This window comes from Sphaerodactylus townsendi, linkage group LG05 (assembly GCF_021028975.2).
Source record: "Sphaerodactylus townsendi isolate TG3544 linkage group LG05, MPM_Stown_v2.3, whole genome shotgun sequence".
Taxonomy (NCBI): domain Eukaryota; kingdom Metazoa; phylum Chordata; class Lepidosauria; order Squamata; family Sphaerodactylidae; genus Sphaerodactylus; species Sphaerodactylus townsendi.
The window spans coordinates 123,605,826-123,617,374 of record NC_059429.1 but is presented as its reverse complement, the minus strand read 5'-3'; positions in this window follow the sequence as shown (position 1 = coordinate 123,617,374).

Here is an 11,549-nt window from a genome sequence, read left to right as displayed (position 1 = left end):
ACCCCCCCCCCCCCCCACCCCCCCCCCCCCCCACCCCCCCCCCCCCCCACCCCCCCCCCCCCCCACCCCCCCCCCCCCCCACCCCCCCCCCCCCCCACCCCCCCCCCCCCCCACCCCCCCCCCCCCCCACCCCCCCCCCCCCCCACCCCCCCCCCCCCCCACCCCCCCCCCCCCCCACCCCCCCCCCCCCCCACCCCCCCCCCCCCCCACCCCCCCCCCCCCCCACCCCCCCCCCCCCCCACCCCCCCCCCCCCCCACCCCCCCCCCCCCCCACCCCCCCCCCCCCCCACCCCCCCCCCCCCCCACCCCCCCCCCCCCCCACCCCCCCCCCCCCCCACCCCCCCCCCCCCCCACCCCCCCCCCCCCCCACCCCCCCCCCCCCCCACCCCCCCCCCCCCCCACCCCCCCCCCCCCCCACCCCCCCCCCCCCCCACCCCCCCCCCCCCCCACCCCCCCCCCCCCCCACCCCCCCCCCCCCCCACCCCCCCCCCCCCCCACCCCCCCCCCCCCCCACCCCCCCCCCCCCCCACCCCCCCCCCCCCCCACCCCCCCCCCCCCCCACCCCCCCCCCCCCCCACCCCCCCCCCCCCCCACCCCCCCCCCCCCCCACCCCCCCCCCCCCCCACCCCCCCCCCCCCCCACCCCCCCCCCCCCCCACCCCCCCCCCCCCCCACCCCCCCCCCCCCCCACCCCCCCCCCCCCCCACCCCCCCCCCCCCCCACCCCCCCCCCCCCCCACCCCCCCCCCCCCCCACCCCCCCCCCCCCCCACCCCCCCCCCCCCCCACCCCCCCCCCCCCCCACCCCCCCCCCCCCCCACCCCCCCCCCCCCCCACCCCCCCCCCCCCCCACCCCCCCCCCCCCCCACCCCCCCCCCCCCCCACCCCCCCCCCCCCCCACCCCCCCCCCCCCCCACCCCCCCCCCCCCCCACCCCCCCCCCCCCCCACCCCCCCCCCCCCCCACCCCCCCCCCCCCCCACCCCCCCCCCCCCCCACCCCCCCCCCCCCCCACCCCCCCCCCCCCCCACCCCCCCCCCCCCCCACCCCCCCCCCCCCCCACCCCCCCCCCCCCCCACCCCCCCCCCCCCCCACCCCCCCCCCCCCCCACCCCCCCCCCCCCCCACCCCCCCCCCCCCCCACCCCCCCCCCCCCCCACCCCCCCCCCCCCCCACCCCCCCCCCCCCCCACCCCCCCCCCCCCCCACCCCCCCCCCCCCCCACCCCCCCCCCCCCCCACCCCCCCCCCCCCCCACCCCCCCCCCCCCCCACCCCCCCCCCCCCCCACCCCCCCCCCCCCCCACCCCCCCCCCCCCCCACCCCCCCCCCCCCCCACCCCCCCCCCCCCCCACCCCCCCCCCCCCCCACCCCCCCCCCCCCCCACCCCCCCCCCCCCCCACCCCCCCCCCCCCCCACCCCCCCCCCCCCCCACCCCCCCCCCCCCCCACCCCCCCCCCCCCCCACCCCCCCCCCCCCCCACCCCCCCCCCCCCCCACCCCCCCCCCCCCCCACCCCCCCCCCCCCCCACCCCCCCCCCCCCCCACCCCCCCCCCCCCCCACCCCCCCCCCCCCCCACCCCCCCCCCCCCCCACCCCCCCCCCCCCCCACCCCCCCCCCCCCCCACCCCCCCCCCCCCCCACCCCCCCCCCCCCCCACCCCCCCCCCCCCCCACCCCCCCCCCCCCCCACCCCCCCCCCCCCCCACCCCCCCCCCCCCCCACCCCCCCCCCCCCCCACCCCCCCCCCCCCCCACCCCCCCCCCCCCCCACCCCCCCCCCCCCCCACCCCCCCCCCCCCCCACCCCCCCCCCCCCCCACCCCCCCCCCCCCCCACCCCCCCCCCCCCCCACCCCCCCCCCCCCCCACCCCCCCCCCCCCCCACCCCCCCCCCCCCCCACCCCCCCCCCCCCCCACCCCCCCCCCCCCCCACCCCCCCCCCCCCCCACCCCCCCCCCCCCCCACCCCCCCCCCCCCCCACCCCCCCCCCCCCCCACCCCCCCCCCCCCCCACCCCCCCCCCCCCCCACCCCCCCCCCCCCCCACCCCCCCCCCCCCCCACCCCCCCCCCCCCCCACCCCCCCCCCCCCCCACCCCCCCCCCCCCCCACCCCCCCCCCCCCCCACCCCCCCCCCCCCCCACCCCCCCCCCCCCCCACCCCCCCCCCCCCCCACCCCCCCCCCCCCCCACCCCCCCCCCCCCCCACCCCCCCCCCCCCCCACCCCCCCCCCCCCCCACCCCCCCCCCCCCCCACCCCCCCCCCCCCCCACCCCCCCCCCCCCCCACCCCCCCCCCCCCCCACCCCCCCCCCCCCCCACCCCCCCCCCCCCCCACCCCCCCCCCCCCCCACCCCCCCCCCCCCCCACCCCCCCCCCCCCCCACCCCCCCCCCCCCCCACCCCCCCCCCCCCCCACCCCCCCCCCCCCCCACCCCCCCCCCCCCCCACCCCCCCCCCCCCCCACCCCCCCCCCCCCCCACCCCCCCCCCCCCCCACCCCCCCCCCCCCCCACCCCCCCCCCCCCCCACCCCCCCCCCCCCCCACCCCCCCCCCCCCCCACCCCCCCCCCCCCCCACCCCCCCCCCCCCCCACCCCCCCCCCCCCCCACCCCCCCCCCCCCCCACCCCCCCCCCCCCCCACCCCCCCCCCCCCCCACCCCCCCCCCCCCCCACCCCCCCCCCCCCCCACCCCCCCCCCCCCCCACCCCCCCCCCCCCCCACCCCCCCCCCCCCCCACCCCCCCCCCCCCCCACCCCCCCCCCCCCCCACCCCCCCCCCCCCCCACCCCCCCCCCCCCCCACCCCCCCCCCCCCCCACCCCCCCCCCCCCCCACCCCCCCCCCCCCCCACCCCCCCCCCCCCCCACCCCCCCCCCCCCCCACCCCCCCCCCCCCCCACCCCCCCCCCCCCCCACCCCCCCCCCCCCCCACCCCCCCCCCCCCCCACCCCCCCCCCCCCCCACCCCCCCCCCCCCCCACCCCCCCCCCCCCCCACCCCCCCCCCCCCCCACCCCCCCCCCCCCCCACCCCCCCCCCCCCCCACCCCCCCCCCCCCCCACCCCCCCCCCCCCCCACCCCCCCCCCCCCCCACCCCCCCCCCCCCCCACCCCCCCCCCCCCCCACCCCCCCCCCCCCCCACCCCCCCCCCCCCCCACCCCCCCCCCCCCCCACCCCCCCCCCCCCCCACCCCCCCCCCCCCCCACCCCCCCCCCCCCCCACCCCCCCCCCCCCCCACCCCCCCCCCCCCCCACCCCCCCCCCCCCCCACCCCCCCCCCCCCCCACCCCCCCCCCCCCCCACCCCCCCCCCCCCCCACCCCCCCCCCCCCCCACCCCCCCCCCCCCCCACCCCCCCCCCCCCCCACCCCCCCCCCCCCCCACCCCCCCCCCCCCCCACCCCCCCCCCCCCCCACCCCCCCCCCCCCCCACCCCCCCCCCCCCCCACCCCCCCCCCCCCCCACCCCCCCCCCCCCCCACCCCCCCCCCCCCCCACCCCCCCCCCCCCCCACCCCCCCCCCCCCCCACCCCCCCCCCCCCCCACCCCCCCCCCCCCCCACCCCCCCCCCCCCCCACCCCCCCCCCCCCCCACCCCCCCCCCCCCCCACCCCCCCCCCCCCCCACCCCCCCCCCCCCCCACCCCCCCCCCCCCCCACCCCCCCCCCCCCCCACCCCCCCCCCCCCCCACCCCCCCCCCCCCCCACCCCCCCCCCCCCCCACCCCCCCCCCCCCCCACCCCCCCCCCCCCCCACCCCCCCCCCCCCCCACCCCCCCCCCCCCCCACCCCCCCCCCCCCCCACCCCCCCCCCCCCCCACCCCCCCCCCCCCCCACCCCCCCCCCCCCCCACCCCCCCCCCCCCCCACCCCCCCCCCCCCCCACCCCCCCCCCCCCCCACCCCCCCCCCCCCCCACCCCCCCCCCCCCCCACCCCCCCCCCCCCCCACCCCCCCCCCCCCCCACCCCCCCCCCCCCCCACCCCCCCCCCCCCCCACCCCCCCCCCCCCCCACCCCCCCCCCCCCCCACCCCCCCCCCCCCCCACCCCCCCCCCCCCCCACCCCCCCCCCCCCCCACCCCCCCCCCCCCCCACCCCCCCCCCCCCCCACCCCCCCCCCCCCCCACCCCCCCCCCCCCCCACCCCCCCCCCCCCCCACCCCCCCCCCCCCCCACCCCCCCCCCCCCCCACCCCCCCCCCCCCCCACCCCCCCCCCCCCCCACCCCCCCCCCCCCCCACCCCCCCCCCCCCCCACCCCCCCCCCCCCCCACCCCCCCCCCCCCCCACCCCCCCCCCCCCCCACCCCCCCCCCCCCCCACCCCCCCCCCCCCCCACCCCCCCCCCCCCCCACCCCCCCCCCCCCCCACCCCCCCCCCCCCCCACCCCCCCCCCCCCCCACCCCCCCCCCCCCCCACCCCCCCCCCCCCCCACCCCCCCCCCCCCCCACCCCCCCCCCCCCCCACCCCCCCCCCCCCCCACCCCCCCCCCCCCCCACCCCCCCCCCCCCCCACCCCCCCCCCCCCCCACCCCCCCCCCCCCCCACCCCCCCCCCCCCCCACCCCCCCCCCCCCCCACCCCCCCCCCCCCCCACCCCCCCCCCCCCCCACCCCCCCCCCCCCCCACCCCCCCCCCCCCCCACCCCCCCCCCCCCCCACCCCCCCCCCCCCCCACCCCCCCCCCCCCCCACCCCCCCCCCCCCCCACCCCCCCCCCCCCCCACCCCCCCCCCCCCCCACCCCCCCCCCCCCCCACCCCCCCCCCCCCCCACCCCCCCCCCCCCCCACCCCCCCCCCCCCCCACCCCCCCCCCCCCCCACCCCCCCCCCCCCCCACCCCCCCCCCCCCCCACCCCCCCCCCCCCCCACCCCCCCCCCCCCCCACCCCCCCCCCCCCCCACCCCCCCCCCCCCCCACCCCCCCCCCCCCCCACCCCCCCCCCCCCCCACCCCCCCCCCCCCCCACCCCCCCCCCCCCCCACCCCCCCCCCCCCCCACCCCCCCCCCCCCCCACCCCCCCCCCCCCCCACCCCCCCCCCCCCCCACCCCCCCCCCCCCCCACCCCCCCCCCCCCCCACCCCCCCCCCCCCCCACCCCCCCCCCCCCCCACCCCCCCCCCCCCCCACCCCCCCCCCCCCCCACCCCCCCCCCCCCCCACCCCCCCCCCCCCCCACCCCCCCCCCCCCCCACCCCCCCCCCCCCCCACCCCCCCCCCCCCCCACCCCCCCCCCCCCCCACCCCCCCCCCCCCCCACCCCCCCCCCCCCCCACCCCCCCCCCCCCCCACCCCCCCCCCCCCCCACCCCCCCCCCCCCCCACCCCCCCCCCCCCCCACCCCCCCCCCCCCCCACCCCCCCCCCCCCCCACCCCCCCCCCCCCCCACCCCCCCCCCCCCCCACCCCCCCCCCCCCCCACCCCCCCCCCCCCCCACCCCCCCCCCCCCCCACCCCCCCCCCCCCCCACCCCCCCCCCCCCCCACCCCCCCCCCCCCCCACCCCCCCCCCCCCCCACCCCCCCCCCCCCCCACCCCCCCCCCCCCCCACCCCCCCCCCCCCCCACCCCCCCCCCCCCCCACCCCCCCCCCCCCCCACCCCCCCCCCCCCCCACCCCCCCCCCCCCCCACCCCCCCCCCCCCCCACCCCCCCCCCCCCCCACCCCCCCCCCCCCCCACCCCCCCCCCCCCCCACCCCCCCCCCCCCCCACCCCCCCCCCCCCCCACCCCCCCCCCCCCCCACCCCCCCCCCCCCCCACCCCCCCCCCCCCCCACCCCCCCCCCCCCCCACCCCCCCCCCCCCCCACCCCCCCCCCCCCCCACCCCCCCCCCCCCCCACCCCCCCCCCCCCCCACCCCCCCCCCCCCCCACCCCCCCCCCCCCCCACCCCCCCCCCCCCCCACCCCCCCCCCCCCCCACCCCCCCCCCCCCCCACCCCCCCCCCCCCCCACCCCCCCCCCCCCCCACCCCCCCCCCCCCCCACCCCCCCCCCCCCCCACCCCCCCCCCCCCCCACCCCCCCCCCCCCCCACCCCCCCCCCCCCCCACCCCCCCCCCCCCCCACCCCCCCCCCCCCCCACCCCCCCCCCCCCCCACCCCCCCCCCCCCCCACCCCCCCCCCCCCCCACCCCCCCCCCCCCCCACCCCCCCCCCCCCCCACCCCCCCCCCCCCCCACCCCCCCCCCCCCCCACCCCCCCCCCCCCCCACCCCCCCCCCCCCCCACCCCCCCCCCCCCCCACCCCCCCCCCCCCCCACCCCCCCCCCCCCCCACCCCCCCCCCCCCCCACCCCCCCCCCCCCCCACCCCCCCCCCCCCCCACCCCCCCCCCCCCCCACCCCCCCCCCCCCCCACCCCCCCCCCCCCCCACCCCCCCCCCCCCCCACCCCCCCCCCCCCCCACCCCCCCCCCCCCCCACCCCCCCCCCCCCCCACCCCCCCCCCCCCCCACCCCCCCCCCCCCCCACCCCCCCCCCCCCCCACCCCCCCCCCCCCCCACCCCCCCCCCCCCCCACCCCCCCCCCCCCCCACCCCCCCCCCCCCCCACCCCCCCCCCCCCCCACCCCCCCCCCCCCCCACCCCCCCCCCCCCCCACCCCCCCCCCCCCCCACCCCCCCCCCCCCCCACCCCCCCCCCCCCCCACCCCCCCCCCCCCCCACCCCCCCCCCCCCCCACCCCCCCCCCCCCCCACCCCCCCCCCCCCCCACCCCCCCCCCCCCCCACCCCCCCCCCCCCCCACCCCCCCCCCCCCCCACCCCCCCCCCCCCCCACCCCCCCCCCCCCCCACCCCCCCCCCCCCCCACCCCCCCCCCCCCCCACCCCCCCCCCCCCCCACCCCCCCCCCCCCCCACCCCCCCCCCCCCCCACCCCCCCCCCCCCCCACCCCCCCCCCCCCCCACCCCCCCCCCCCCCCACCCCCCCCCCCCCCCACCCCCCCCCCCCCCCACCCCCCCCCCCCCCCACCCCCCCCCCCCCCCACCCCCCCCCCCCCCCACCCCCCCCCCCCCCCACCCCCCCCCCCCCCCACCCCCCCCCCCCCCCACCCCCCCCCCCCCCCACCCCCCCCCCCCCCCACCCCCCCCCCCCCCCACCCCCCCCCCCCCCCACCCCCCCCCCCCCCCACCCCCCCCCCCCCCCACCCCCCCCCCCCCCCACCCCCCCCCCCCCCCACCCCCCCCCCCCCCCACCCCCCCCCCCCCCCACCCCCCCCCCCCCCCACCCCCCCCCCCCCCCACCCCCCCCCCCCCCCACCCCCCCCCCCCCCCACCCCCCCCCCCCCCCACCCCCCCCCCCCCCCACCCCCCCCCCCCCCCACCCCCCCCCCCCCCCACCCCCCCCCCCCCCCACCCCCCCCCCCCCCCACCCCCCCCCCCCCCCACCCCCCCCCCCCCCCACCCCCCCCCCCCCCCACCCCCCCCCCCCCCCACCCCCCCCCCCCCCCACCCCCCCCCCCCCCCACCCCCCCCCCCCCCCACCCCCCCCCCCCCCCACCCCCCCCCCCCCCCACCCCCCCCCCCCCCCACCCCCCCCCCCCCCCACCCCCCCCCCCCCCCACCCCCCCCCCCCCCCACCCCCCCCCCCCCCCACCCCCCCCCCCCCCCACCCCCCCCCCCCCCCACCCCCCCCCCCCCCCACCCCCCCCCCCCCCCACCCCCCCCCCCCCCCACCCCCCCCCCCCCCCACCCCCCCCCCCCCCCACCCCCCCCCCCCCCCACCCCCCCCCCCCCCCACCCCCCCCCCCCCCCACCCCCCCCCCCCCCCACCCCCCCCCCCCCCCACCCCCCCCCCCCCCCACCCCCCCCCCCCCCCACCCCCCCCCCCCCCCACCCCCCCCCCCCCCCACCCCCCCCCCCCCCCACCCCCCCCCCCCCCCACCCCCCCCCCCCCCCACCCCCCCCCCCCCCCACCCCCCCCCCCCCCCACCCCCCCCCCCCCCCACCCCCCCCCCCCCCCACCCCCCCCCCCCCCCACCCCCCCCCCCCCCCACCCCCCCCCCCCCCCACCCCCCCCCCCCCCCACCCCCCCCCCCCCCCACCCCCCCCCCCCCCCACCCCCCCCCCCCCCCACCCCCCCCCCCCCCCACCCCCCCCCCCCCCCACCCCCCCCCCCCCCCACCCCCCCCCCCCCCCACCCCCCCCCCCCCCCACCCCCCCCCCCCCCCACCCCCCCCCCCCCCCACCCCCCCCCCCCCCCACCCCCCCCCCCCCCCACCCCCCCCCCCCCCCACCCCCCCCCCCCCCCACCCCCCCCCCCCCCCACCCCCCCCCCCCCCCACCCCCCCCCCCCCCCACCCCCCCCCCCCCCCACCCCCCCCCCCCCCCACCCCCCCCCCCCCCCACCCCCCCCCCCCCCCACCCCCCCCCCCCCCCACCCCCCCCCCCCCCCACCCCCCCCCCCCCCCACCCCCCCCCCCCCCCACCCCCCCCCCCCCCCACCCCCCCCCCCCCCCACCCCCCCCCCCCCCCACCCCCCCCCCCCCCCACCCCCCCCCCCCCCCACCCCCCCCCCCCCCCACCCCCCCCCCCCCCCACCCCCCCCCCCCCCCACCCCCCCCCCCCCCCACCCCCCCCCCCCCCCACCCCCCCCCCCCCCCACCCCCCCCCCCCCCCACCCCCCCCCCCCCCCACCCCCCCCCCCCCCCACCCCCCCCCCCCCCCACCCCCCCCCCCCCCCACCCCCCCCCCCCCCCACCCCCCCCCCCCCCCACCCCCCCCCCCCCCCACCCCCCCCCCCCCCCACCCCCCCCCCCCCCCACCCCCCCCCCCCCCCACCCCCCCCCCCCCCCACCCCCCCCCCCCCCCACCCCCCCCCCCCCCCACCCCCCCCCCCCCCCACCCCCCCCCCCCCCCACCCCCCCCCCCCCCCACCCCCCCCCCCCCCCACCCCCCCCCCCCCCCACCCCCCCCCCCCCCCACCCCCCCCCCCCCCCACCCCCCCCCCCCCCCACCCCCCCCCCCCCCCACCCCCCCCCCCCCCCACCCCCCCCCCCCCCCACCCCCCCCCCCCCCCACCCCCCCCCCCCCCCACCCCCCCCCCCCCCCACCCCCCCCCCCCCCCACCCCCCCCCCCCCCCACCCCCCCCCCCCCCCACCCCCCCCCCCCCCCACCCCCCCCCCCCCCCACCCCCCCCCCCCCCCACCCCCCCCCCCCCCCACCCCCCCCCCCCCCCACCCCCCCCCCCCCCCACCCCCCCCCCCCCCCACCCCCCCCCCCCCCCACCCCCCCCCCCCCCCACCCCCCCCCCCCCCCACCCCCCCCCCCCCCCACCCCCCCCCCCCCCCACCCCCCCCCCCCCCCACCCCCCCCCCCCCCCACCCCCCCCCCCCCCCACCCCCCCCCCCCCCCACCCCCCCCCCCCCCCACCCCCCCCCCCCCCCACCCCCCCCCCCCCCCACCCCCCCCCCCCCCCACCCCCCCCCCCCCCCACCCCCCCCCCCCCCCACCCCCCCCCCCCCCCACCCCCCCCCCCCCCCACCCCCCCCCCCCCCCACCCCCCCCCCCCCCCACCCCCCCCCCCCCCCACCCCCCCCCCCCCCCACCCCCCCCCCCCCCCACCCCCCCCCCCCCCCACCCCCCCCCCCCCCCACCCCCCCCCCCCCCCACCCCCCCCCCCCCCCACCCCCCCCCCCCCCCACCCCCCCCCCCCCCCACCCCCCCCCCCCCCCACCCCCCCCCCCCCCCACCCCCCCCCCCCCCCACCCCCCCCCCCCCCCACCCCCCCCCCCCCCCACCCCCCCCCCCCCCCACCCCCCCCCCCCCCCACCCCCCCCCCCCCCCACCCCCCCCCCCCCCCACCCCCCCCCCCCCCCACCCCCCCCCCCCCCCACCCCCCCCCCCCCCCACCCCCCCCCCCCCCCACCCCCCCCCCCCCCCACCCCCCCCCCCCCCCACCCCCCCCCCCCCCCACCCCCCCCCCCCCCCACCCCCCCCCCCCCCCACCCCCCCCCCCCCCCACCCCCCCCCCCCCCCACCCCCCCCCCCCCCCACCCCCCCCCCCCCCCACCCCCCCCCCCCCCCACCCCCCCCCCCCCCCACCCCCCCCCCCCCCCACCCCCCCCCCCCCCCACCCCCCCCCCCCCCCACCCCCCCCCCCCCCCACCCCCCCCCCCCCCCACCCCCCCCCCCCCCCACCCCCCCCCCCCCCCACCCCCCCCCCCCCCCACCCCCCCCCCCCCCCACCCCCCCCCCCCCCCACCCCCCCCCCCCCCCACCCCCCCCCCCCCCCACCCCCCCCCCCCCCCACCCCCCCCCCCCCCCACCCCCCCCCCCCCCCACCCCCCCCCCCCCCCACCCCCCCCCCCCCCCACCCCCCCCCCCCCCCACCCCCCCCCCCCCCCACCCCCCCCCCCCCCCACCCCCCCCCCCCCCCACCCCCCCCCCCCCCCACCCCCCCCCCCCCCCACCCCCCCCCCCCCCCACCCCCCCCCCCCCCCACCCCCCCCCCCCCCCACCCCCCCCCCCCCCCACCCCCCCCCCCCCCCACCCCCCCCCCCCCCCACCCCCCCCCCCCCCCACCCCCCCCCCCCCCCACCCCCCCCCCCCCCCACCCCCCCCCCCCCCCACCCCCCCCCCCCCCCACCCCCCCCCCCCCCCACCCCCCCCCCCCCCCACCCCCCCCCCCCCCCACCCCCCCCCCCCCCCACCCCCCCCCCCCCCCACCCCCCCCCCCCCCCACCCCCCCCCCCCCCCACCCCCCCCCCCCCCCACCCCCCCCCCCCCCCACCCCCCCCCCCCCCCACCCCCCCCCCCCCCCACCCCCCCCCCCCCCCACCCCCCCCCCCCCCCACCCCCCCCCCCCCCCACCCCCCCCCCCCCCCACCCCCCCCCCCCCCCACCCCCCCCCCCCCCCACCCCCCCCCCCCCCCACCCCCCCCCCCCCCCACCCCCCCCCCCCCCCACCCCCCCCCCCCCCCACCCCCCCCCCCCCCCACCCCCCCCCCCCCCCACCCCCCCCCCCCCCCACCCCCCCCCCCCCCCACCCCCCCCCCCCCCCACCCCCCCCCCCCCCCACCCCCCCCCCCCCCCACCCCCCCCCCCCCCCACCCCCCCCCCCCCCCACCCCCCCCCCCCCCCACCCCCCCCCCCCCCCACCCCCCCCCCCCCCCACCCCCCCCCCCCCCCACCCCCCCCCCCCCCCACCCCCCCCCCCCCCCACCCCCCCCCCCCCCCACCCCCCCCCCCCCCCACCCCCCCCCCCCCCCACCCCCCCCCCCCCCCACCCCCCCCCCCCCCCACCCCCCCCCCCCCCCACCCCCCCCCCCCCCCACCCCCCCCCCCCCCCACCCCCCCCCCCCCCCACCCCCCCCCCCCCCCACCCCCCCCCCCCCCCACCCCCCCCCCCCCCCACCCCCCCCCCCCCCCACCCCCCCCCCCCCCCACCCCCCCCCCCCCCCACCCCCCCCCCCCCCCACCCCCCCCCCCCCCCACCCCCCCCCCCCCCCACCCCCCCCCCCCCCCACCCCCCCCCCCCCCCACCCCCCCCCCCCCCCACCCCCCCCCCCCCCCACCCCCCCCCCCCCCCACCCCCCCCCCCCCCCACCCCCCCCCCCCCCCACCCCCCCCCCCCCCCACCCCCCCCCCCCCCCACCCCCCCCCCCC